Source organism: Aotus nancymaae, unplaced genomic scaffold, assembly GCF_030222135.1.
Source record: "Aotus nancymaae isolate 86718 unplaced genomic scaffold, 86718_ANA_hifiasm-v0.15.2.pri h1tg000040l, whole genome shotgun sequence".
Classification (NCBI taxonomy): domain Eukaryota; kingdom Metazoa; phylum Chordata; class Mammalia; order Primates; family Aotidae; genus Aotus; species Aotus nancymaae.
The window spans coordinates 110,234,762-110,255,610 of NW_026988454.1; the positions used below are offsets into that span (position 1 = coordinate 110,234,762).

The 20,849-nt window shown below is 42.8% G+C and overlaps 1 non-coding gene across 1 annotated transcript; it reads left to right on the top strand.

Annotated features, from left to right (window-relative positions):
* The first annotated feature begins 266 nt into the window (after positions 1-266).
* On the top strand, positions 267-373 carry LOC135268467 (U6 spliceosomal RNA). Its single transcript, XR_010336785.1, has one exon. It is a non-coding gene; the product is annotated as a U6 spliceosomal RNA (small nuclear RNA).
* The last annotated feature ends 20,476 nt before the right edge of the window (positions 374-20,849 follow it).

Consider the following 20,849-nt stretch of genomic DNA (forward strand, 5'->3'; position numbering starts at 1 on the left):
AATTTAAACCTTGTACATGTATAGCTTTGGGAAAAATAAAAATATATAAAAATAAAAAGCCCTGTGGCTTTACATGCTAATTGAGCAAAATTTAGAAAATTCATGGAGGCCTTCATCCCAAAATCCATTGTCTAGCAATATTTACTGTTGGACTTTTGGTCTAGATTCTTCCATATTTTTCTCAACATATACATACATGTATTCTTCTTAAAAACAAAAATGTATTATGTTAGTTTGCTTTTGTGAGTTAACAATATGTCTTTAGAGTGCTCGCTTCGGCAGCACATATACTAAAATTGGAACGATACAGAGAAGATTAGCATGGCCCCTGCGCAAGGATGACACGCAAATTCGTGAAGCGTTCCATATTTTTAAAAATAAAATTTTTACCCTTCAAAGGACAAAATGTTAAAAAAAAAAAAAAAAAAAATATGTCTTTAGAGTAAACTCCAGAGTATGAAAGGGTATGTATTTGATTCTATATGAGTTAGTGCACTTTTGTTTGCAAAAGATATCATTTCAGTGTTAAGTGCCTTAGATAAAAAGGAATACAGACTATAGGAACTGGGCCTTGGGAACAACCATGTCCAGGATTGAAATACTTCCGGGACTCTGTATCTGTTCTCTCTTTGGTTTCTTTTTATGTAATTGGTTCATTCTTTCTTGCTGAGCACTATTGAGAAATACTGGGAATAGTTTTGAAGCTTCACATCTTTCTATTTTAGCTTTCCAAGGAAATACAGCTTTAATATTTACAGACCAATAATCTAAACTCCCATGAAAGGGCTCACTAGGATGGCTTAAGTTAGAGAAGGGTGCGTGGTTGTAAAAGGTTCTCATGGAAACACGGTGAATGGAAGGAGGGAGAGGTAATTTTAAGAAAAGTCAAGGGAGGGAGACTGAGCTGTTAACAGAGAAAGAGAAGATTGTGGGTAGAGAAGATAATAGCCTCCTTGATGCATATGTATTGATAAATGATGCTTTGAAGAGTATAGACCTGTATTCATGCCCAGCTATATATGAGCTGCCTGTTGGCTAGCAGCCTTGCCAGCCCTGGGAATTACCATCAGAAAGAAACACTTTGATGGACTGCACTAATGGGATTTTCTTGTTTGTCTGGATTTCTGCCAGTTAGATAGTGCCTGCACTATTTTCTGTCAACTCCTCCTGGGGAAGAGCTCCTTCAGCATGGGTGTGCTATCATCTTCTCCCTTCTAACACTCACCAGATATGGGGGCGGGGTCTATTTTGAAGGTGACCCAGCGTGACATTATGGGCTGCCTCTTACTGGCACAGGAATGATGATGATTCAGGATCACACATAAAGGGACACAGCAGCAGTTGCAAAACCACATGCCCCACTGGGTGGCCTAACCTAGATTTCTGCCCTGAAGAGGGGCTGTGGCAGGATGAGCAACCACAGCCCGTGGGCAGCAGGCCCCATTCTCTGATTCCTCTTGCTTTCTTACTGAAATGGAGAGTTCGGGCTTGTGGGACCTTTGAACATGGATATCAAGGTCATTCAAACTTACCAGAAAACATGTTTTCTTAAAGATTCTGTCTGTTTTTATAGTGGTGAGTGGGAGCAGGAATACATTTGCTTCCCTCTTGGTTTAAGGAAAATCAAACAGAAATGTGAATGGAAGTTGAATTCTCAACGAGTGAGTAAGAGGGGTCAGTATGATATTTTGACTTTGGAGACAGGCTAGAACTCCTTCCATCCTGTGGTCCTCAAAGATGTGTTGGGCAAAGACCCTTGAGGGCAAGCAGGTGGGTAGAAACTTGGATGGAAATGTTCACCCATGTTCTCCAACCCTTGCTAGAAGTGTGCTGGCTTGCTCCTCCCCTCCTCTCTCCTCCCTCCCCTCCCTCTCCTCCCTCCCCTCCCTCTCCTCCCTCCCCTCCCTCTCCGTCCCTTCCCTCCCTTCCCCTCCCCTCCCTCTCCATCCCTCTCCTCCCTTCCCCTCCCCTCCCTCTCCATCCCTCCCCTCCCTTCCCTTCCCCTCCCTTCCCCTCCCTTCCCCTCCCTCTCCTCCCTTCCCCTCCCTCCTCTCCCTTCCCCCCTCCCCTCCCTCCCCCTCCCTCCCCTCCCTTCCCCTTCCTTCCTCTCCCCTTCCCTTCCCTTCCCTCCCTCTTCCTTCCTTTTTTTATTCTGTTGTTTTTGAGAGAGGGCCTTATTCTATCACCCAGGCTGAAGTGCAGTGGTGCCATCGCAGCTCACTGCAGCCTCAAACTCCCGGGCTTAAGTGATCCTTCCACCTCAGCACCCCCATCCCCGTGCCTGGCTAATTTTTGGTATTTTTAGTAGAGATGGGGTTTTGCTCAGGCTGGTCTTGAACTCCTGAGCTCAAGTGATCCGCCAGCCTTGGCCTCCCAAAGTGCTGAAATTTATAGACATAAACCCGCATGCCTGGCCTGGATGGCTTCTATATAACAGAGAAAAAGAGATTATTTAGTCTTAGCCTTTTATGATCTTGTCCAGCTTTGTCAGGCATTTTAGCCATGAAATCCCAAATGTGAAAGTGACCCTTTCTTTATACTCCTATTACCTATACCTGGCATTGCTTATCTAATCTTTACCTACCTCTGCATTTCCAGACAGATAATATCCCTCCTGTTAAGTACAGCTAGTTTTTTGGCATATCATGTTTGTTTTCTGTTCTTCCAGGTGGCTTCCAGCTGACAGCTCTGTGACCGTGCTTCAAGATCACCCTGCGTCTACTCCCTGAGGCATATGCCTAGTTCTCAGGGAAGTTCCATCTTACCACTGACCTGGGAAGCAGAGAGAAGCTTGTCACCACCCTTCCCCCACACCTTACTGCTGCTTTGAACCAGTATGCTGCATGGAAAGAGATAAGTAGATAGAGTCGAACCCCAAATTACATGACCCGATAGTTTGTGCTTAAAATAAACAAAGAAGCTGATCTTTTAGTGAACAAGTTTTTATTGAACACCAATGTAATTTCAAGAACATTTCAGGTACATTGTCAAAAATAAAGACTCTTAAGAATGTATTATGTACCCAATAATGGTTTCAGGCCTTTACATGTATTTTCATTTTATTCTCATAAAACTCTATGAAGTAGATATTATTATCAATATTCCTATGCTACAGATGAGGAAACCCCGGTCCAGAGAGGTCAAACAACTTGACCAAGTGGCACAGCTGGAGAGTGGGGAGCTAGGACTTGAGCCCAGGTAATTTGTCCCCAGCACCTACAGCTGAGCTCCATTCTGTACTGCCCTTTGGAATACACACTCCATGGCCTTCACCCTCCTTGTACTACTCAGGATGACATGTGATCTCAACAGCACTCACAAAGGAAGGCTTTACACACAGGATATTTAGAATAGTAATATCAGTCTCATGTGTAAAGCATTTTTTTAAAAGTAAAGCATATTACATATTAGTCATATGTAATAGGATGAATGCATGTATGCTACATGCTAGTAGAATTAATAGTTGGAATATAAAAATACCCTATAATGAGCCTTTATTAATTTTTTGGGTTCTCCTATTTGTTTTTGAAATTTGGCCCTCTCCTTCCACATACAAGTGCCTGTGGACACAGCATGGTCTTTGTGCTGTTGCCATTTGCAACAGTAAAACAACAGCTGCCATTTCTTGAGGGCTTATATTTGGCCCTTTATAAACACTGTCTGTTTTAAACCTTACGGTCATTGAGGTTGGTATCATTGTCCCCATCACACAGATGAGTAAACTAAGACTTGTGCAATGGTAACTGAGCTGCAGAGAGGATATATCACAGCTAATAAATGAGAGGGGCAGCATTCAAACCCAGGTCTGCCTGAATGCACAGATGTGTGCCGGTAAGCTCTGTGTTCTCCTCTGAGGTCACTGCGGGGGGCTCTAGGCACTTATGCTGTCCCATTTGTGTCAGAATACAGCATGTGAACACACGTCTCTATAGAATTTAAAACCCAAATGTTTACTTATTACTATCTAAGTTCCAGACACACACAATAAAAGGTACAAATCTTAAAAGGCAGATTGGAAGGATAGGTCAGAATTCTCCCTTAGTAAAAGGTTGCAGTTATGAGAACTTAGCTCGCTGCAGCCTCCATCTCCTGGGCTCAAGTGATCTTGCTGCCTCAGCCTCCCAAGTAGCTAGGACTATAGGTGTGTACCACCATATCCAGCTAACTGGAAATTTTTTTTTTTTTTTTTGGTAGAAACAGCATCTTGCTATGTTGACCAGGCTGATCTGGAACTCCTGGCCTGAAGTGATCCCCTGTCTCAGCCTCCTCAGATGCTGGGATTTTAGGCATGAGGCACTGTGTCTGGTGTGACAGGTACTCTTATCCCCATTCTACATCAGGGAACTGAGAAATGCACATTGCTTTGTGAGTAGGTATCTTGGGCTGAATAGATCAATAGAGACTTGATGATACATAATGTGCTAGGCGTATTTGGTGGGATAGGTAAGAAGAATTATGCCTTGGAACAGCCATGCTCTGACTTGCCATTCAATTGGATCATGCCATATTTACATGTCTAATTTCTTTCCTTAGACTGTTAGCCCCTGGTAAGCAGGAGCCCTGTCTTCTGTGTCTCAGGCTCATCCCCTGGCTGGCTTAGGGTTGGCACAAACTCCATCCTCCAACTCTTCCTGACTGTGTGTCAAAAGCATGTGAGTGGCTGCGGCTGTGAGTGCAAAGACACAGAACACTGTGTGTTGAACATTAAAATCTTTCTCACTTTTGACTCCAGGACTCTTTTCTTCCTTCCTAGGGGCATGAGAGTATGGTGAAAAAAACAAAATTGTTTTCTCAAGGAAAGTTTTAGTAGGTAATTTCAGCCACAGGTGAATGTCTTCTGTTTTTCCAAGGATTGGGCATTGCCAGCCCTGCCGTAGCTGGTTGAAGGGGACCAAACCTCTCAGGAAGACGGACTTGGTTCCGTTTGACCAGCCAGAGCAAGGGGCATCTTTCTTCGGAGGTGACTGCAGCCTCTAGTGTGTAGGTACCTTGATGTGTCTCAAGCATCAGTTGTCCAAGCCTGGAATGCAGAAAGAAGCAGCATTAGCATCTGGAAAACGCCAGGAGCTTGCCTTGCCCAGAATGTCTTTGCACGATTTGTACATACATCTCATATGATTTCTACATACAAATGATACATAATTTGTATTTTGTGTTGCATGACTTCAATTTATTTTTTTCTTTCATCTTTATTATTTTTCAAATAGTAACATCATGAAAGACAAATATGACATGGAATTATAGATTATGGAAAATGACAGCATGCCATGCTTCTTCCTCTTCCCATTTTCCAAAAGAAATGTAACACTTTGGCATATATTCTTTGTTTATCATTTTTAAAACTTTATTTTTAATTCAGATATGATATAGTTATAAAAGAGTATTTATAATATGTAAGCGATGGTGCATAATGGTAAAACCAATACCCATGAACAACGATCTACTTTTTTTTTTTTTTGAGACAGAGTCTAGCTCTGTCGCTTAGGCTGGAGTGCAGAGGTGTGATCTGGCTTACTGCAACCTCTGTCTCCTGTTTCAAGCGATTCTCCTGCCTCAGCCTCCGGAGTAGTTGGGATTACAGGCGCCTGCCACTACTCCTAGCTATTTTTGTGTTTTTATTAGAGATGGGGTTTTTCCTTGTTGGTCTGGCTGGTCTCAAACTCCTGATCTCAGGTGATCTGCCCACCTCAGCCTTTCAAAGTGCTGTGATTTCAGCTGTGAGCCACCATGCCTGGCCCAACAATCTACCTTTTAAAAAGAACTATTTTTTTTAAACTGTTTTATACTGTTGCTTTCTTTGTACTGAATGCTTTTTCCAATTTTTTTCTTTATGTTTTCCCCCAGAGGTAACTATCACACTGAATTTATTTTTTCTTATAATTTTAATATTTTTCTTCATAGATTTTACCATTTGTGCATATATTTCCAAACACTATATATGCATATTTTAGTGTATAATGGCATCATATCATAGGTATTGCTCTGTGACTTGATATTTTCATTTAAAATGATATTTGCAAGATTCATCCATATTGATGTGGTAGCAGCAGTTTATTAATTTTCATTGCTTTACGGTTTCTACTATGTGAATATCCTATAATTTATTTATTCTCCCAGCCACAGACATTGAGGTTGTTTGGTTTAACAAGAGGGTAGCATTGACTAAACTGTTTGTCAAAGGAGGTGGGGAAATCTTTGATTCTTACAGGTTTTAAAGGACAATTCTGGATTTGTAGGTTGGTCTTGTAAAAGAATGGCAACACTCACCAGCCCCAAACATCTGGAAGCAGAGCCCAGAAATTAGTGCTGTAACCTGCCCTTTGGGTGATTCCGACGCAGCTAAAGTTTGAGAACCACTGAACTAACAGGAGTACCCACTGGTTTCTCTCTGTTTCTAGGGAGGTGTGAGCAGGGGGAGAGAGCTGACTAAGAAGAAGACACTCCCAGAAAGGTGGCCTGCCCTTCACAACGTATGGGAGCAGGTGGGAAAAGAGGTAGACAGAAAGGCTAGTTTGAATGATGCTAGAAAATTGTCCTTCTCCCTTGGGGCTAGGTGTTGTGGCCCTTTCATTTTCTCTTCCTGATGAGGACAAGTAAAATTAAGTGGAATGTGTGTGGCCTTGGAGTCACACTTATCTGGGATCAAACCCCACCAGTGCTTCTCTGGCTCTTTGGCTTTCAGGAAGTTACAGAACATCTTTTAACCTGAGTTTCTACATCTGTACAGCAGGAGAACATTGTATCTACTCTGCCCGCTTGTTGCAAGGCTTAATGACGATGAAGGAAAGGTGCACTGAGTCCCCAGGGGGCACAATGGACAGTGTCAGGGGTGTGGGAAAGTTCTAGAGACAATCCTGACGGCTTTGGAGGCCAAGAGTTTCACTCTCAACTCCAGCCTTGTCCTTCACATGTTTCCCTTCCTCAGCTGCAAGTGTTTGCATTTCATCATTGAAGTAGTTGAAACTGCTGGTCAGGAAAGACAGAATGAGTTTAACCAGCTAAGCTGACTGCTGCAAGATAGACTCCAGCTTGGGAGCTCTGTATGGAATAATCAAGATATCCCAGATATTGAAGCACTTAATGAGGCACGTAGAAATGGCAACAAGGTAAAAGCCCACAGTGATGGTGGTGGTGAGAAAGCAGGGCACCACAGAATGTGACTTGGTTCTAGAATGGTCTGGGCAGGGTTACATTGAGGCTTCTGTCTTGGCTTGAGTCCTCTCCTCCTTGGTGTGCGTCCTCCTGGCCCTATAGTCTTGGCATCTTACCTTCTCCCTCCTCCTGCCAGTGACATAGCTGTCTTGAAGCTGCTGCTTGCCAGCTCTTCCTCTGGCTAACCTCTGCTCCTTCTCCAGCTTTTCCTGGGGAGCAAGGGAGCAGGCAGATGTAAGGGCAGAGGGCAGCCTGGTGGTCTGAAATCGGGACTGAAAAGCACGTGTGTCCAGCTCGCCAGCCAGAATAATAAGCCTCTTTTTGTGCAGTTTCTTCAATTCTGCACACTTGCTCCCACCATCTCTCTCTTCTCTTCTTTACTCATGTCCTGCTTCGCCCCCAGCAGCACAGCCACCAATACAATATACCCCCAGTTTCTGAACAGAGGACATGAAATCAATCTCCAGGGTAGGAAAAGGAAGTATATCATTAGAACAGGTATGATTTAGGAAAGGGAAAGTGTCATCAGAAAGAAGCACAACCTTGAGCGATCTGCCTATTTTACAGACATGAAGACGAAAGTTTTTAAAATAAAGGACAGTAATTTTCATTGGAAAATATAATGTGCCATAATATGTCGATGTCAGAGACTTCATTTATTCAAAGCACCACTATCAAAAAGGCCAGGTTTCTTGACCTTAGTGTGTTGACATTTTGGGCTGGATATTTCTTTGCTGTGTTTTGGGTGGCGGGGTTTGTTCTGTGCATTGTAGGATGTTCAGCAGCATCCCTAGTCCCCACCTCCCAGATGCCAGGAACCCCTGAGTTGTGCCAATTGAGACTGTTTCTAGACATTGCCAAATGCCCCTGGGTAATGACATCATCTCCAGTTGAAGGACCACTAATCTAAAGTGAGAAGTCTCGGTGCTTAGTTTTATGGCAGACCCATCTCTAGCAATTTACCATGTCCTTCCAAGTTCCTTCCACCACCCCCCTCAAAGTATAGGTTTTATGTCCTTAAAGGCCATTAGACAATTCTCTGCTTTCTGGAAGAGGTGGGAGGCTTATGTCATGAGTGTTGCTGAGCCCAGTTGGTGCATAGGGAGCCTTGGCCCAGTGTTCTGGGTGCTGTCACCTCTGAGGGCAGGGGGCCTCTCATCGCCAGCTGCTCTGCACTCCTCTGCCATCTCTGTGCAAACATGGTTCATCCTCCCTTCTTCCTTCCCTTTCCTCCTCTCCCGTGTCCTTGTTCTGCTGCTGCTCAGTTTCATTTGACAGCCCTGTCTTGTGCATCTCTGCACGCTTCGGTCAAATCCTCTCAGGTTTCCTTTTGTGGTTTTGCTTAGGAACTCATGGTGTAAACTTAGTGTGGTACCAGACATAATCTCTCACACGCACTCACCCTAAAAACAAGGAGGTAGAACTGTGGGATGCAGGAGCCATCCTGGAACTGGGGTTTAAGTGAGGGACGGAGGCCCCTTTATCTTCCTCCCTTGTTCTGAAACTCTTTGTGGGGTGATGGCATGAGCCTTGGGTGACTGCAGCCTCCCCTCCTGCTCAGGGCTTCCCTCTGTAGGTTCAGCACTTTCTTGGTGTGGGTTCAAGCCCTTTGGAGTCAGAGCTGGGAACACAGAGGTTTAGGGAAGAGAGGAGAAAGGAACTAGCCTGTTAGCTGAGTGAATCGCTACTTTAGCATCTCAAGGCTTTTCCTCAAATAGCCTTGCAGAGTCCATTTGGGACAGGGTTGTGCTGCAAAGTGGAAAGGACAGCAGAGGAGAGTCAGGGGACTGTAACCCAGGATGAGTTGTTTTCTATGGTCTATGGTTTCCTGAACCTCACTCACAGCACCTGCCTCTGTACAACAAAAGCCCTGAGAAATGCCTGTGAAACACATGGCTTGAAAGAAATGATGATTCAGTTTGGTTGTGGAAACCTCTCATTTCAGGAGCTATATGACCAGAGGAAGGAGCTAGGAGGGTGAGGGCTGATTCTGTGAAAATCCTTTGGGGGAAAAACCTTTCCCCACCAGGCTGGCCTGAGTAGCCAAATCTGGGAGGCTGGTCACAGCAGGGGACTGTGGGACAGCAGTCAGTGTGTCTGAAACCTTGGGCTAAGCGAGGACACCTCAAGAAGGGGAGAAAGGGTATTCAGGAGGAGCTCAGATGGGATTCAAAGGATCTTGCTTCCATTTGCTGGCACAAAGCCCTGATGAGGAAGAAGGTCACCAAGCCCGTGCTCTGGGTGGTACCCTGGGATTAGCGAGGAGGCACTTGCCGAAACCACACACTTCCTTACATTCCATAGCAAAGTAATTCATATGGGGATATAAAGAAGCATGTGGCCTAGGGAAGCAGTGTTATCCAGAAGCAGCCTGCATCTCAGACGTGGGCCAGTTGTAGCATCTTTCCTCCTTGCCAAAGCAGGAAACGCTTAGCGGGAAGGGTCACTGGGATCTCAACTCATCCTAAATTCATGGCCCTCCCCCACCCCACCAAACCATCCTGAAATAAATCTGTTGCGAGGAATGGCAGTGCTGCTTGGGACCAAATCTTCCCCTGCTGTTTGTTCACAGGTAAATGGCATCAAGTATCCCAGCTTATTATCATGCAGCCACAGTCTATCCGATCCTTTATTATTACTACTACTAATTAATTCACTGCTGCTGCTTTTGTGCATTTTGATGTGATTCTTTTATAATGTTTGGGATCCAGTGAAGGGAAAATTAAAAATTTTCTGCATTCATGCAGAGAGCCACTCATGCTTAGAAGCACACCCAGCCCTCCTGTACTTCCTACTGTACGTCTGTCTGTCTTGGGTGCTTGTTGATGGCGGCAGCTGCCCATGCAGCATTCCAAGCATAAATTGTTCTTTGTGGGAAGGATCCTTTCGTCAGGCTTCTGCTCCCCCTAGCCCATCACCTGCCCCACAGTCTGTGAGGCCTGAGCTACAGAAGGGTGAGGGACATTGGCAGCTGTTGAGCCACTTGGGGTCTGGACGGCCACCCTGGCTGGAGGGAGATGGAGTTTTGAAATTCATGGTATCTGATTCTCTGCCAGAAAATGGGGAAAAGGATGCCAAAGGGAAGAGTTGGTCCCCCAAAAAGGTCTGAGGCTCACAGCACTGTCTGTGGTGGTTAAAAACATCTAATCCCAGTAATAAAAATAAGAGGTAACTTTTTATAAGTATGCTTTCTATAACAGGATCATTTCAGTGCTTTGCCTATGTGAGCTCCTTGAATCCTACCTACTCTATGAAATGTAGCAATTTTATCTGGTTTTACAGAGGAGGAAAATGAGGATTGTAAAAATGAATTAATTAACATATTTGTAAATGGTAATTCTTTTAAAAAAAAGCTAATCAGATTGGAGACACAGTTTTGGATTAACCCATGGAGAGAGGCTTAGAAAAAAAAATGTTGAGAAGGAAGGAAAGAAAATTCTATGAGTTTTTGACTTGGTGTACCTTTATCCTTTTGTGACTTTGTGTTTGGGGTGTTGGTGATGGAGGTAGCTTAGAAACCGTACTGTTTCTTAGGAAAATAGGAAAATGTCTCTGGCATGCCAGTCAAAATCTTTCAGGCTGATGTTGGGAATCATCCAATGGCTCGTTTAATCCCATCCAATGGTTATATAAGCTTCTGCTCTGAAAACACAGTTTCTCCCTTTGTCAAGTATGGGCTTCACAGAAGTGAGAGTTTGCAGCTACCCTTCCTCCTCTACGTTTGGGAACAGTGGACAACCAGAAGCGCTGTTTTCTCAGGGGCTGATAGCAGGGAGGCAGCTTGGTCACAAGAGGAAAGAGATGTGGTGGTGCCTTTGAGAAATTAAAATTTTTCATTTTTTTCACAGAACCAGGGAACTTAAGAGCTGAGTAAATGTCCATTTTATCTAGTTACACCTGTCAGATGGAGATCCTCCGTAAGTGTTTGGCATGTGAGTTGTGAGGAGTGAGGGTTTGCACCGATGAGAGGAACCATTGAGTTTTATGTTCAAAGAACTAGAAAGAGCCAGCTTTAAGACACTTGCTATCCATGAGCCAGACTGAACTTCATAAACTCATGTAAGAATACAAAAGAAAAAGATTTTCAGGGAAAATAGTTGAGATAGCCAAGAGATTACAAACTATCCCGTCAGACTGTCCCCAACATTTGGGTGTGAATTGTTTTGGCTTTGCCAAGTCTAACCTCGTAGGGTGAAAAGATTACTTAAAAGTTTACTGCAAAATCTGCAGGAGAAAAACAAATGTTAATAACCAATTACTTGACAATTCATGAGTCCAGGCAACTAAATTCTTATAAATTTAGAATTCAGAGAGATTTTTGAAAGTCAAGAGAAAGTTTGAAATGGGAATATCTGTGATGCAAGCCTTGTCTAAACCTTCCTCCCATTTTCCTGGACATCTAGCTTAAGATACAAGGAAGAAAAGTCATGAAACAGGTTGGAAAATGAAGAGAATGGTAGACTTGAAAGACAAACTACGACAAAACCAACATAGTTCAGACAAGACTAAATAATAGGAAAAAAAATCTAGGATGGAGAACATAAAGACACGTTCCTCTGTGCTTTGCATCTAGAAAAGAGCATCTCTATGGCAATTGGATGTGGGATTTTTCCAGGTTATTTATTTGGTTTCCTATCTACCCAAATCTTTTGACTTTAGTAGGTACTATTAATGGAAAGAATTGGGAGATGTGGTGTGTCACGTGGCCACTTGTGTGCTGGTGATATTGACCAAATCACCAGCTTTCTGTTCTCACTCCTATACCAAATCCCATGCCACTTATCTGTAAATAGCAGTGGTGTCCCCAGCTGCCCACCAAAGAATGGGTTGAAGATTAATGAGATAACACATAGGAATATCTTGAGTTTCTTAGGGGAATGGGCCAATGGCAATATAAAATGTCATTCAACATGTTATTGAAAACAAGATTTATTCCGCACCCCAGCCCTGCCTCATAATCAGACAACTTACATTACTAACATGTCCTTTCCCTTGTCCTGAGAAGCAAGCACCATTTAAAAGCATCCCAGACTTAAGTAACAGTTAAAAAGTAGCCTCAAAAGCAGGAACAGTAATAGTGGTTCTTTTTCAGTTCATTTTGCTGAGCAGGGCAGTGTTTGAACATAAATGGCTCAACATATTAAAAAGACAGGAGGATGCTCATTTCTCATTAACAGTCCTTAGAAAGCCTGTTGGGTAAAATTAAGGACAGGTTGAGACTGAGGGAAGACTGAGTTATACACAAACACAATGTTGTGCTGCAATCTTCAAGGTTATTGGCCATGGAGGAGTTCAGGGAGAAACAGCATGTTTTGGACATCTGTGACTTGAGCAAGCTACTTAACCTCTTTCAGTCTCAGTTTCCTCATCTGTAAACTGCGGCCAATAGTGCTTCCTCAATGGGAGGAATTAGATTTATGTAATGTGCCATGAGCATAGTATTTGAAGTCTAACAAATAGCCTCTATTACTATTATTAACATTATCTATTACTAATATACAATCAATATAATGAGCTTAATAATTATGTGTTATTATTAATATGCAATTAACATATTAATTAGTATTCATCAATGGAATCTACTTACTACATAGAAATGCTTCTATGTGATTTACTTTAAAGGGTTTCATTAACATGACAATTGTTTTTTATGTAAGGGATTATTCAAAGATACTTGAGAAAGCATAAATATTATCAGAAACATTCCTTTCACAATTTTGGTATGTTTTTAAAAATATTTAAAAATATTTTCATATGTGTTAAAAGGATTTGTTAAGGAAAGGTATTCATCAGTATCATTTCTGACAAGAATCTTTACAGGTTCTGAATGTCCAGGATGCCAGTCTTATTTTTAGGAGTTTTGTGAAAGGATATATGTGATGAGATGCTCAGACTGTCCCCTCACTGGCCACATGGCATTTTCCCTCTGATGTCAGATCTGACCTTAGTTTGTCTATCCTTTGCTGGTTAGGTTAGAAAACCAGGATTCTGTGCAGAACAATCACCTGTAGCTGCCTCTCTGAATTTCTAATACAGGCATCTTAGCTCTCCTTATTCCTTCTCTGCCCCTGGTGAAGCTTGGAAGTTTTAAACAACTGATACTAGTTTGCTAAAATATAATCAGAATTGCATACTTTTATGAGAATTAGAACCCTACTAGTGTCTGCAGAAGGCGTGGCTTGCACTGATGCACCCACTTCAAAGTCTGACGTCTTATGACATTAAGCACTGGTATCTATTCCTGGTGTTCTTGGTGGCTGTCCATGAAACAGAAGTGATGCTGCTGCTCACCAAGTAAAAGCCAAATTATTTGGGGCTTACCGTCATCTGGCTGAGGAGATCTGAAATAAAGTAGAGGTCCCTCCTTTTAAGGCAAGCATGGGGTAGTATGTTGGGGAAAGACCTTATTTTTCTTGGGGCTCAGCCTGAATGTCTTGCTATTTTTAAAGAACAGGCCAGTTCTGAATGTTTATTTGATCACAGGCATGAGTCCCATTTAACTTCCCAGGGACAGCCAAGAGCAGTGCCAGCTCCAAGAGCCCACCTTCTCTTCCTGCTGGCATCCTGCCACCTTCCCCAGAAGAGGTATCAGTGGCATTTCACCATCACAGTTGTCCTTACCCCGCTTCTTATCCACGAGAATTGAAGCTGGAACTTCAGGAGAGGGTAGGGCAAGGGGAGGAGAGGGAGCCAACATTATATTAAGCCACTTATTTAGAGGATTCATGCTTACAACAATCTTGTGAAAGGCATTTTATTATACAGGATAGAACTGTCTCAAGCAGGCTAAGTACTTTGGAGACAGAGTGGCTAAGAAACTTGCCAAAATCATTCAGCAAGTAAATGGCAGACTTTTGACTTGATGTTACTCTTTAACTCAAAACATACATTCGCTCTAATATGCTATATTAAACCTTGCCTGATTCTTGGTGTGTCTGAGGCACTTATTAAAATCCCTGCTCCCTGGTAGGGGAGCACTCTACTACAGAGCCATGGGATCAGAATCTCCAAGGTAATAGCTGGAGATCTACTTTTTAAGCAATCACTCCTAGGTGACTTCTATGTTCATCAGATTTAGGAAAGAACGGCTCTAGGACAGTTGCTTTCATGCATGAGGGAACATTAGAATCCCAAGTTTCTATGCAGATTCTTCTATGCCTGACTTGATCTGACAGGCAGTGAGATAAGTGACCTGGGTCAGGGCCCAGGAACCTGCATTTCTGCACACCACCATCCTCCCCACCCCTGCCATTTTAGTCTGTTACAAGTGGCCAGAAGACCTTGAAAAACATTGATCTAAAAACATGATCTAAAAACAAACAAGGAAAAGGGATATGGATTCTATAGTAATAAAATCATTAATCCTGGAAAGGACTCACTTCACAATAGTCCAAAGAAAATAACTTAGTTTGGATTAAAGGATGAATTTCTGCAAACATGGTGATAAATGGTTAGATCCAGAACAGGGTGATCCCTCTGTACAATATGAGTAGTCAACATCTTAGTGTCAGAAATGCCACAGCTGACCACTAATATCTTACCTTTCCAATATTCCCTAGGCTCAGTTTCCACCAGGAATATTCTTTTCCTTTCCCTATTTCACTAGTTAAAATTACTTTCTTTAAGGCTTAGTTCAAAAACCACTTTCTTCCCAAAATTTTCTCTCAATTCTCTTCCTCTTGTTAGTTCCTATGTCTGTAATTGGGCATGAATCACATCTTATCTTGCATCTAATTCCTCGTGTGCCTATTATGCATATATATCTCTTCTCCTAGAGGGCCAGCACTCTGACTGCTTCATGTTTGATTTCTCAACCACTTGCCAAAGGCCTTTGCACAGTAAGAGTCAAACGGATAAAGCTACCACCACTACCACCACCCTTACAGAACACTTTCAGTGTGCGGGTCCTGTTCTAAGCATTTTAACAAGTATATTAGAAATAGTTCTATTTTACAGATGGAGGGACTGAGGAACAGAGAGGTTGGTATTTTTTTGTTGTTGTTGAAAGGTCTCTTTTACAAGCTCTAGCTCTGTAGATGATCAGCATGTAAGGAGATCTGAATACTGTGGATTCCAGGAAGAGCTCCTTAAAAACTCTTAACCTTCTAATTAATTTAGTGCATCAGAATCACGTGGACAACTTGCTGAAACACAGGCTGCTGAGTCTCATCCCCAGAGTTTCTGATTCAGTAACTGGGGGTAGGAACTGAGAACGTTCATTTCTAGCATGTTCCCAGGTAATGCTGTTGTTGCTGATCTGGGGCCCACACTCTGAGAACCACTGCTCTAGGTCAGTGTTTCTGACACTCCACAGTTTGAGGGCAAAAAATTGGCCCTTATATTCTGAGCTTCCTAAAAGCAAAGAGATGAGGGAGAGGAATAGAAACCACACAGAAGTTAGGAAGGTGTGAACACTTTCCAAGGGCATGGTTGTAGGTGCTTTCCCTGATGAGAGTGCAGACAGGCAGTCAGCACTCCAAAGAGATGGAAACACTCTTGGAAGTCACTTGGTGTTTTTGGCTTGAGCAGTTGCTTGCCACCAGGAGTGATTTCCAAATTTTACCAGTAAGTCTTCTGTGAGTTTTGGTGAAGAATGAGTATAAAATGAGATGTGTGTTTTTCTTGAGAAGATAGCCCAGCAGAGAGTCCACTGACTCACTTAACTTTTTATCACATTTGCAGCAAGATCATAAAGATAATATAATACAATGTAATAATATAGAGTAATGATGAAGCTTTTAATTATAGCTCCCAAAGCTCTTACTTAAAAAGCTTTTTAAAATTTTTTTATCTGCACCTATTAAATTGAGTGAGGATTAAAATTGCTTAAGGTCCAGGGACCAAGTCAGGAGCATGGGGTTCTTGTCCTAGTTTTCCAAATAAATACATTGCTCAGGGACTTAATTTCTTAGTGAAATAGTTAAATTGTCTTAGTGGGGACACCTATGGGGTCATCCGAAAACTCATCCCCATTCAGAAATGGAATATTTGAGATAAATTGCATATTAAAAATAAATTCCTTTGAGTTGCTTGGAAAAAAATTCAATCGATATTCAAAATACTTTGCCAAGGCATTCAAAGGACAAGACACAAGTTCAAGGTCACATGCTGTCATGTTTTTATGCATCTCTCCTAACACTGGTAGCTCTTCTTTAGGTAAGTGACCAGCCCCTTTGGGGGATTACTTTGAAATCTCTCCCCTCTGGAGCTGCCCTTCATTGTCCCTCTGTCTTCCAGGCCCACCCTCCTACCCCTCTGCTTTACTTCAAGCCCCAGCACCCAGAAGCAAGTCCACTGTTCAATACTGGCCAACAAGTCATTCTCATGCACTGAGCCTGGGGGTGGGGGGCCTTTCTCTTATTCATTTCCCCATGCCTGGCTCTGCCTGTCGGATCTGGACTCCAGCTGTCCTCCCCCGCTGTCTGAGATGCAGAACTTGGAGCTTCACCTGCTTCGAGAGACGCTGCCTTGCTGGCTTCAGATGACAGAAGCAGATCGCCCGCAGGGCTTCCCAAAAATTCACAAAGAAAGAAAGACAGATGGGCAAGGCAGGAACGGCCAGAGGACTATTAGAGGAGAAAGCAGCGCGCCGGGAAAGCTCAGCACATACCTGGGGAAAAGTTGCAGGCGGGTCCCTCCTCCTCTCTGGGCTTCCTTCCCAGCAGGCTTCGGCCCCCACTGAGGTGTTTAGGATGTGGGCAGTTATTTACTTATTTATTTATTTTCCAGAGCTGGCAGTGTTGGCTCGCATTTCTATGCCTTCCTGTCAGAATTCTCTCAAGGAAACGGCAGCTGGTGAGCTCAGAAATGTCAGTCAGAATCTTGGCCTAGTTTGGGGACTTGAAGATTCTTACAGAAAGTTAAAAAGGTTTCTGGGCCAGTGTCTCCTTTGGGTTTTCCCTCTTTTGCTTCTCACCTTTTCCATCTTCTATTTTTTTTCATTTTACCCCAGTAGCTAGCTACTTAAATTGCCTGCTTCTGTCTTTCCGATGGTCCCCTCTTGGGTACGGCTGTGGCTCTTCTTCTGGCTCAGCCTAACAGCCTGGTGATTTTCTGAGCATTCATATCAGTACTTGGACATTCATTGCTTATTTCATCTTCTTACTTATTCCCTTTTCCCCTTTTCTCCCTCTCCTTTCACTCTTATCTTTGTAATCGCTATCCTTCTAGTCACACACAGAGAAATCATCTTCATCTGTCCTTTATATGCATTTCCTATCCTCACTGAATAGGCTGTCATTCCCCCATTTGTGCCCTGTCCCCCATTTCTCCACTTGGATCCTGTCCATATGTGACCTAGCTATAGCTCCTCTCCTCTCCTCTCCTCTCCTGTTCTCTCCTCTCTTCTCCTCTAACCTCCCCTCCTCTCCTCTCCTCTCCTCTAACCTCCCCTCTTCTCTTCTCTCCTCTCCTCTAACCTCCCCTCTTCTCCTCTCCTCTCCTCTCCTCTCCTCTAACCTCCCCCCTCCTCTTCTCCTCTCCTCTCCTCTCCTCTCCTCTCCTCTAACCTCCTCTCCTTTCCTCTCCTCTCCTCTCCTCTAACCTCCTCTCTTCTCCTCTCCTCTCCTCTAACTTCCCCTCTTCTCCTCTCCTCCTCGGGCAGTTTCACTCCCTGCCTTCTCTTGTTTCTGCTCTCCTAAGGGAGCCTCCTCCTTTTGTACTCTCCAGCCTTCTGCCCACCCCCAGCACACTCTCCCACCTGTTTGTGTCTTTTAAAAAGGGACTTGGTCCTGTCCATGCCTTCTGTCCACCTCAATCACCCCAGTGACGGGCCTCTGAAAGCTGTTAAATGACACCTCTTCAGCTGTCCCATTGCAAGGAGAAACGATCTCTGCTAAATCCTTTTTCAGATAGGCAAATCTATATTAATGCCCCTGTTGATGGAATATACTGAAATGATGCATGTGTTATTTTAAAGAGTAAGAACATTAATGTTTTCAAATGAATGAATCTCTATCTCTTGATATTGGGGTTCTTTTAGGTTGTATGAGTATAAACGACCTCAGATACAACTCTTCAAGCTTGTTCATAACTTATTTGGGCCATTTTTCAAGTGGGAGGTAGTTGTAGTGGAGTTATGGAAAACATGGGTAGTTTGGGGCTTGACTGGATGCTCGATAACATGTATTTAGTGACTGCCTGTCAAGTCACAGTGTACCATATTAAGCACTAGAAATAAGGTGTTTATGTTCTCTGCTCTTGAGAGACTTACAGGCTCTTTTGGGGATAAGACTTGAATTTGGGGGAAATACACGCACATACACATACACATATATAAAATATAATAATTACAGACGGATAAAATGGAAAATAAGCACTATTGGCATTCAGAAGCAGAGATTAGTAAGTAATAGGCCAGGTAGTAAAAGCTTTGTGGAGGAGATGGGTATCCGCTAGGTCCTGAATGATAGGGAGAGTTTATATATATATAGAGAGAGAGGGAGGAAAGGGCTTTCTCAGGTACGGGAACAGCTTGAGCAAAGACATAGAGGCAGGAATGAACAGAGTGTGATCAGGAAATACTGATTAACCTGTGGCTGGATCCAGCCTTTGTGAAGGGGTCAGCCTGGGGAAGGCCTCGAGCATAAAGAGGCAGCCATTCTGGGGAAGTATACTCACGGTAGGAGATGACAATTTTTTAAAGAGTTCCTTTACACTACACACTTATATTTAAAAAGAGTAGTGCTATTCTGTTTTGATATAGTTTCTGTAAATGCATAAGAATTTGGATGGTTTGATAATTATTATTTGAATAATCATGGTATGAAATTTGTTGCTATTGAATATTCAGAGAGAAATAGACATTTCTCTCCAATCCTCAGAATATTAAGTCTTTTTATTATTATTATTTTCTGGCATGTGTTACTGAAGGTCTGCTGTTATAAATGTAGAAAACTGGTAGCCCCACTCATTCGCAGTCCATCACCGGTTCTGTCTCCCTCACATAGTTGGCCTTAAAGTCTACTCAACATCACTTTTTCCACTTACTGAAAGCTTGATTCCACCTTGGCTGGATTGTGCATTTGTAATGGGTCTAGATACACCTTAACATGTCTTTATCCTGTTTAAATTTTTTTTTTAACAATTTCTTTTTATGTAAGTCTAGAATTCACAACACTGTAAACTTCTGGAGGTCAAGTTTATACTTATTTTGATTTATTCTCTTGTTTGCAGCACAATATGAGGACACAGTAGCCTCCCAATGAATGGTTGTTAAAATCGGATTGGATCGAAAGGGTCCTTAAAAGACTAAAACTCTATGACAGAATACAAAATAGAAACCCAACAGTCACGTTACTAATAGGAGGATAAAAATCTTCTGAATATTGTGTCAAGCCTTTAGTTCTTCTGAGATTTTTCTCAGGTCAAAAAAGGGAACTGATGTTAATTTAATAATTTATCTATATATAGGATTATACTTTAGGTTTTCAAGTCACAAATTCTTATGAGTCTCATGCACTATTTTAAGTGAGTAAGCCAAAGGTATTGATATTCAAATTTGGAAGATGAAGAATTAGAGATACACAGCAATGAGCGGACTTGCTGAGGGCCACATGGAAACAGATGAGGTCATCTATTGAAAAATATGGGATCAAATTCAAGCCTTAGGATTCCTCATTAAATCTTTTTTCACCTCAGCACATTTTAGGTGAGAAATTTTGACTTCCTGATAAAGAACTACTTTTGAGAACATGTGGTGTTTGTTCTCACTCATAGGTGGGTGTTGAACAAGGAGAACACATGGACACAGGGAGGGGAGCACTATACACGGGGGTCTGTTGGGGGGGAGGGGGGGACAGTGGGGGGGGTGGGGAGTTGGGGAGGGATAGCATGGGGAGAAATGCCAGATATAGGTGAAGGCGAGGGAGGCAGCAAATCATACTGCCACGCATGCACCTATGCAACAACCTTGCATGTTTTTCACATGTACCCCAAAACCTAAAATGCAATAAAAAAAAAAGAACTACTTTTGTGTTCTCTAAATTCTTATGTAAATCAGGTTGATTTTAAAATGATGCAATGTTTGGGAGTGAAAGTGAGGAGTGGGGTTTCTTCCTGAGATCTTTCCCAGTGAGATGATCTTTCCTATGGAAATCTCCAGAAGCCAGGAAAAAGGTTAAAATAGAGCTGGCCTGAGCAAGAAGAATTCTTCAGGACAATCTTACTTAGTTACTTACTCACTTAGTATGTTAGGAAACCAAAGCCCAATTTAGCAATGAGTCTTGCCCTTAGTCACAGAACCAGCATCTCCTGACTCCTAGGTAAGTGTGCTTTGTATTACACACAGGCATCATGATTGCCTCCTGTTTGGTCATGAGCCTCTTGAAGAGCCTTCTCTTCCCCAAGGCCACCACTGGGACAAGGTGATAGTAGTGAAGGGAGTACTCAGGCTGTCTTATTTGTGGCTGCAGGCCATCTCTTAGAGCTCTACAATAGTGAGCAGAAACTGGGTGAAAAAACCCCACAACTGTGGGAATGGGGGAATGCAGAAAACAAACTGTTCCATTTTAAAAACAGTTTTAATGCTTTATAGTGGGTTCAGCCACTGACTTTCATAAGGGTGATAGTAATAATACTGAAATCATGGGATGGTAATAATCCTTTCAGATGCTGCCAGAATTACATATTGCAGGCTTTAGATGCCAGTGGGCAGCTGCTTGGCTAAATGTGGCCCCCAGTTGTCAAGGAGAGACCCA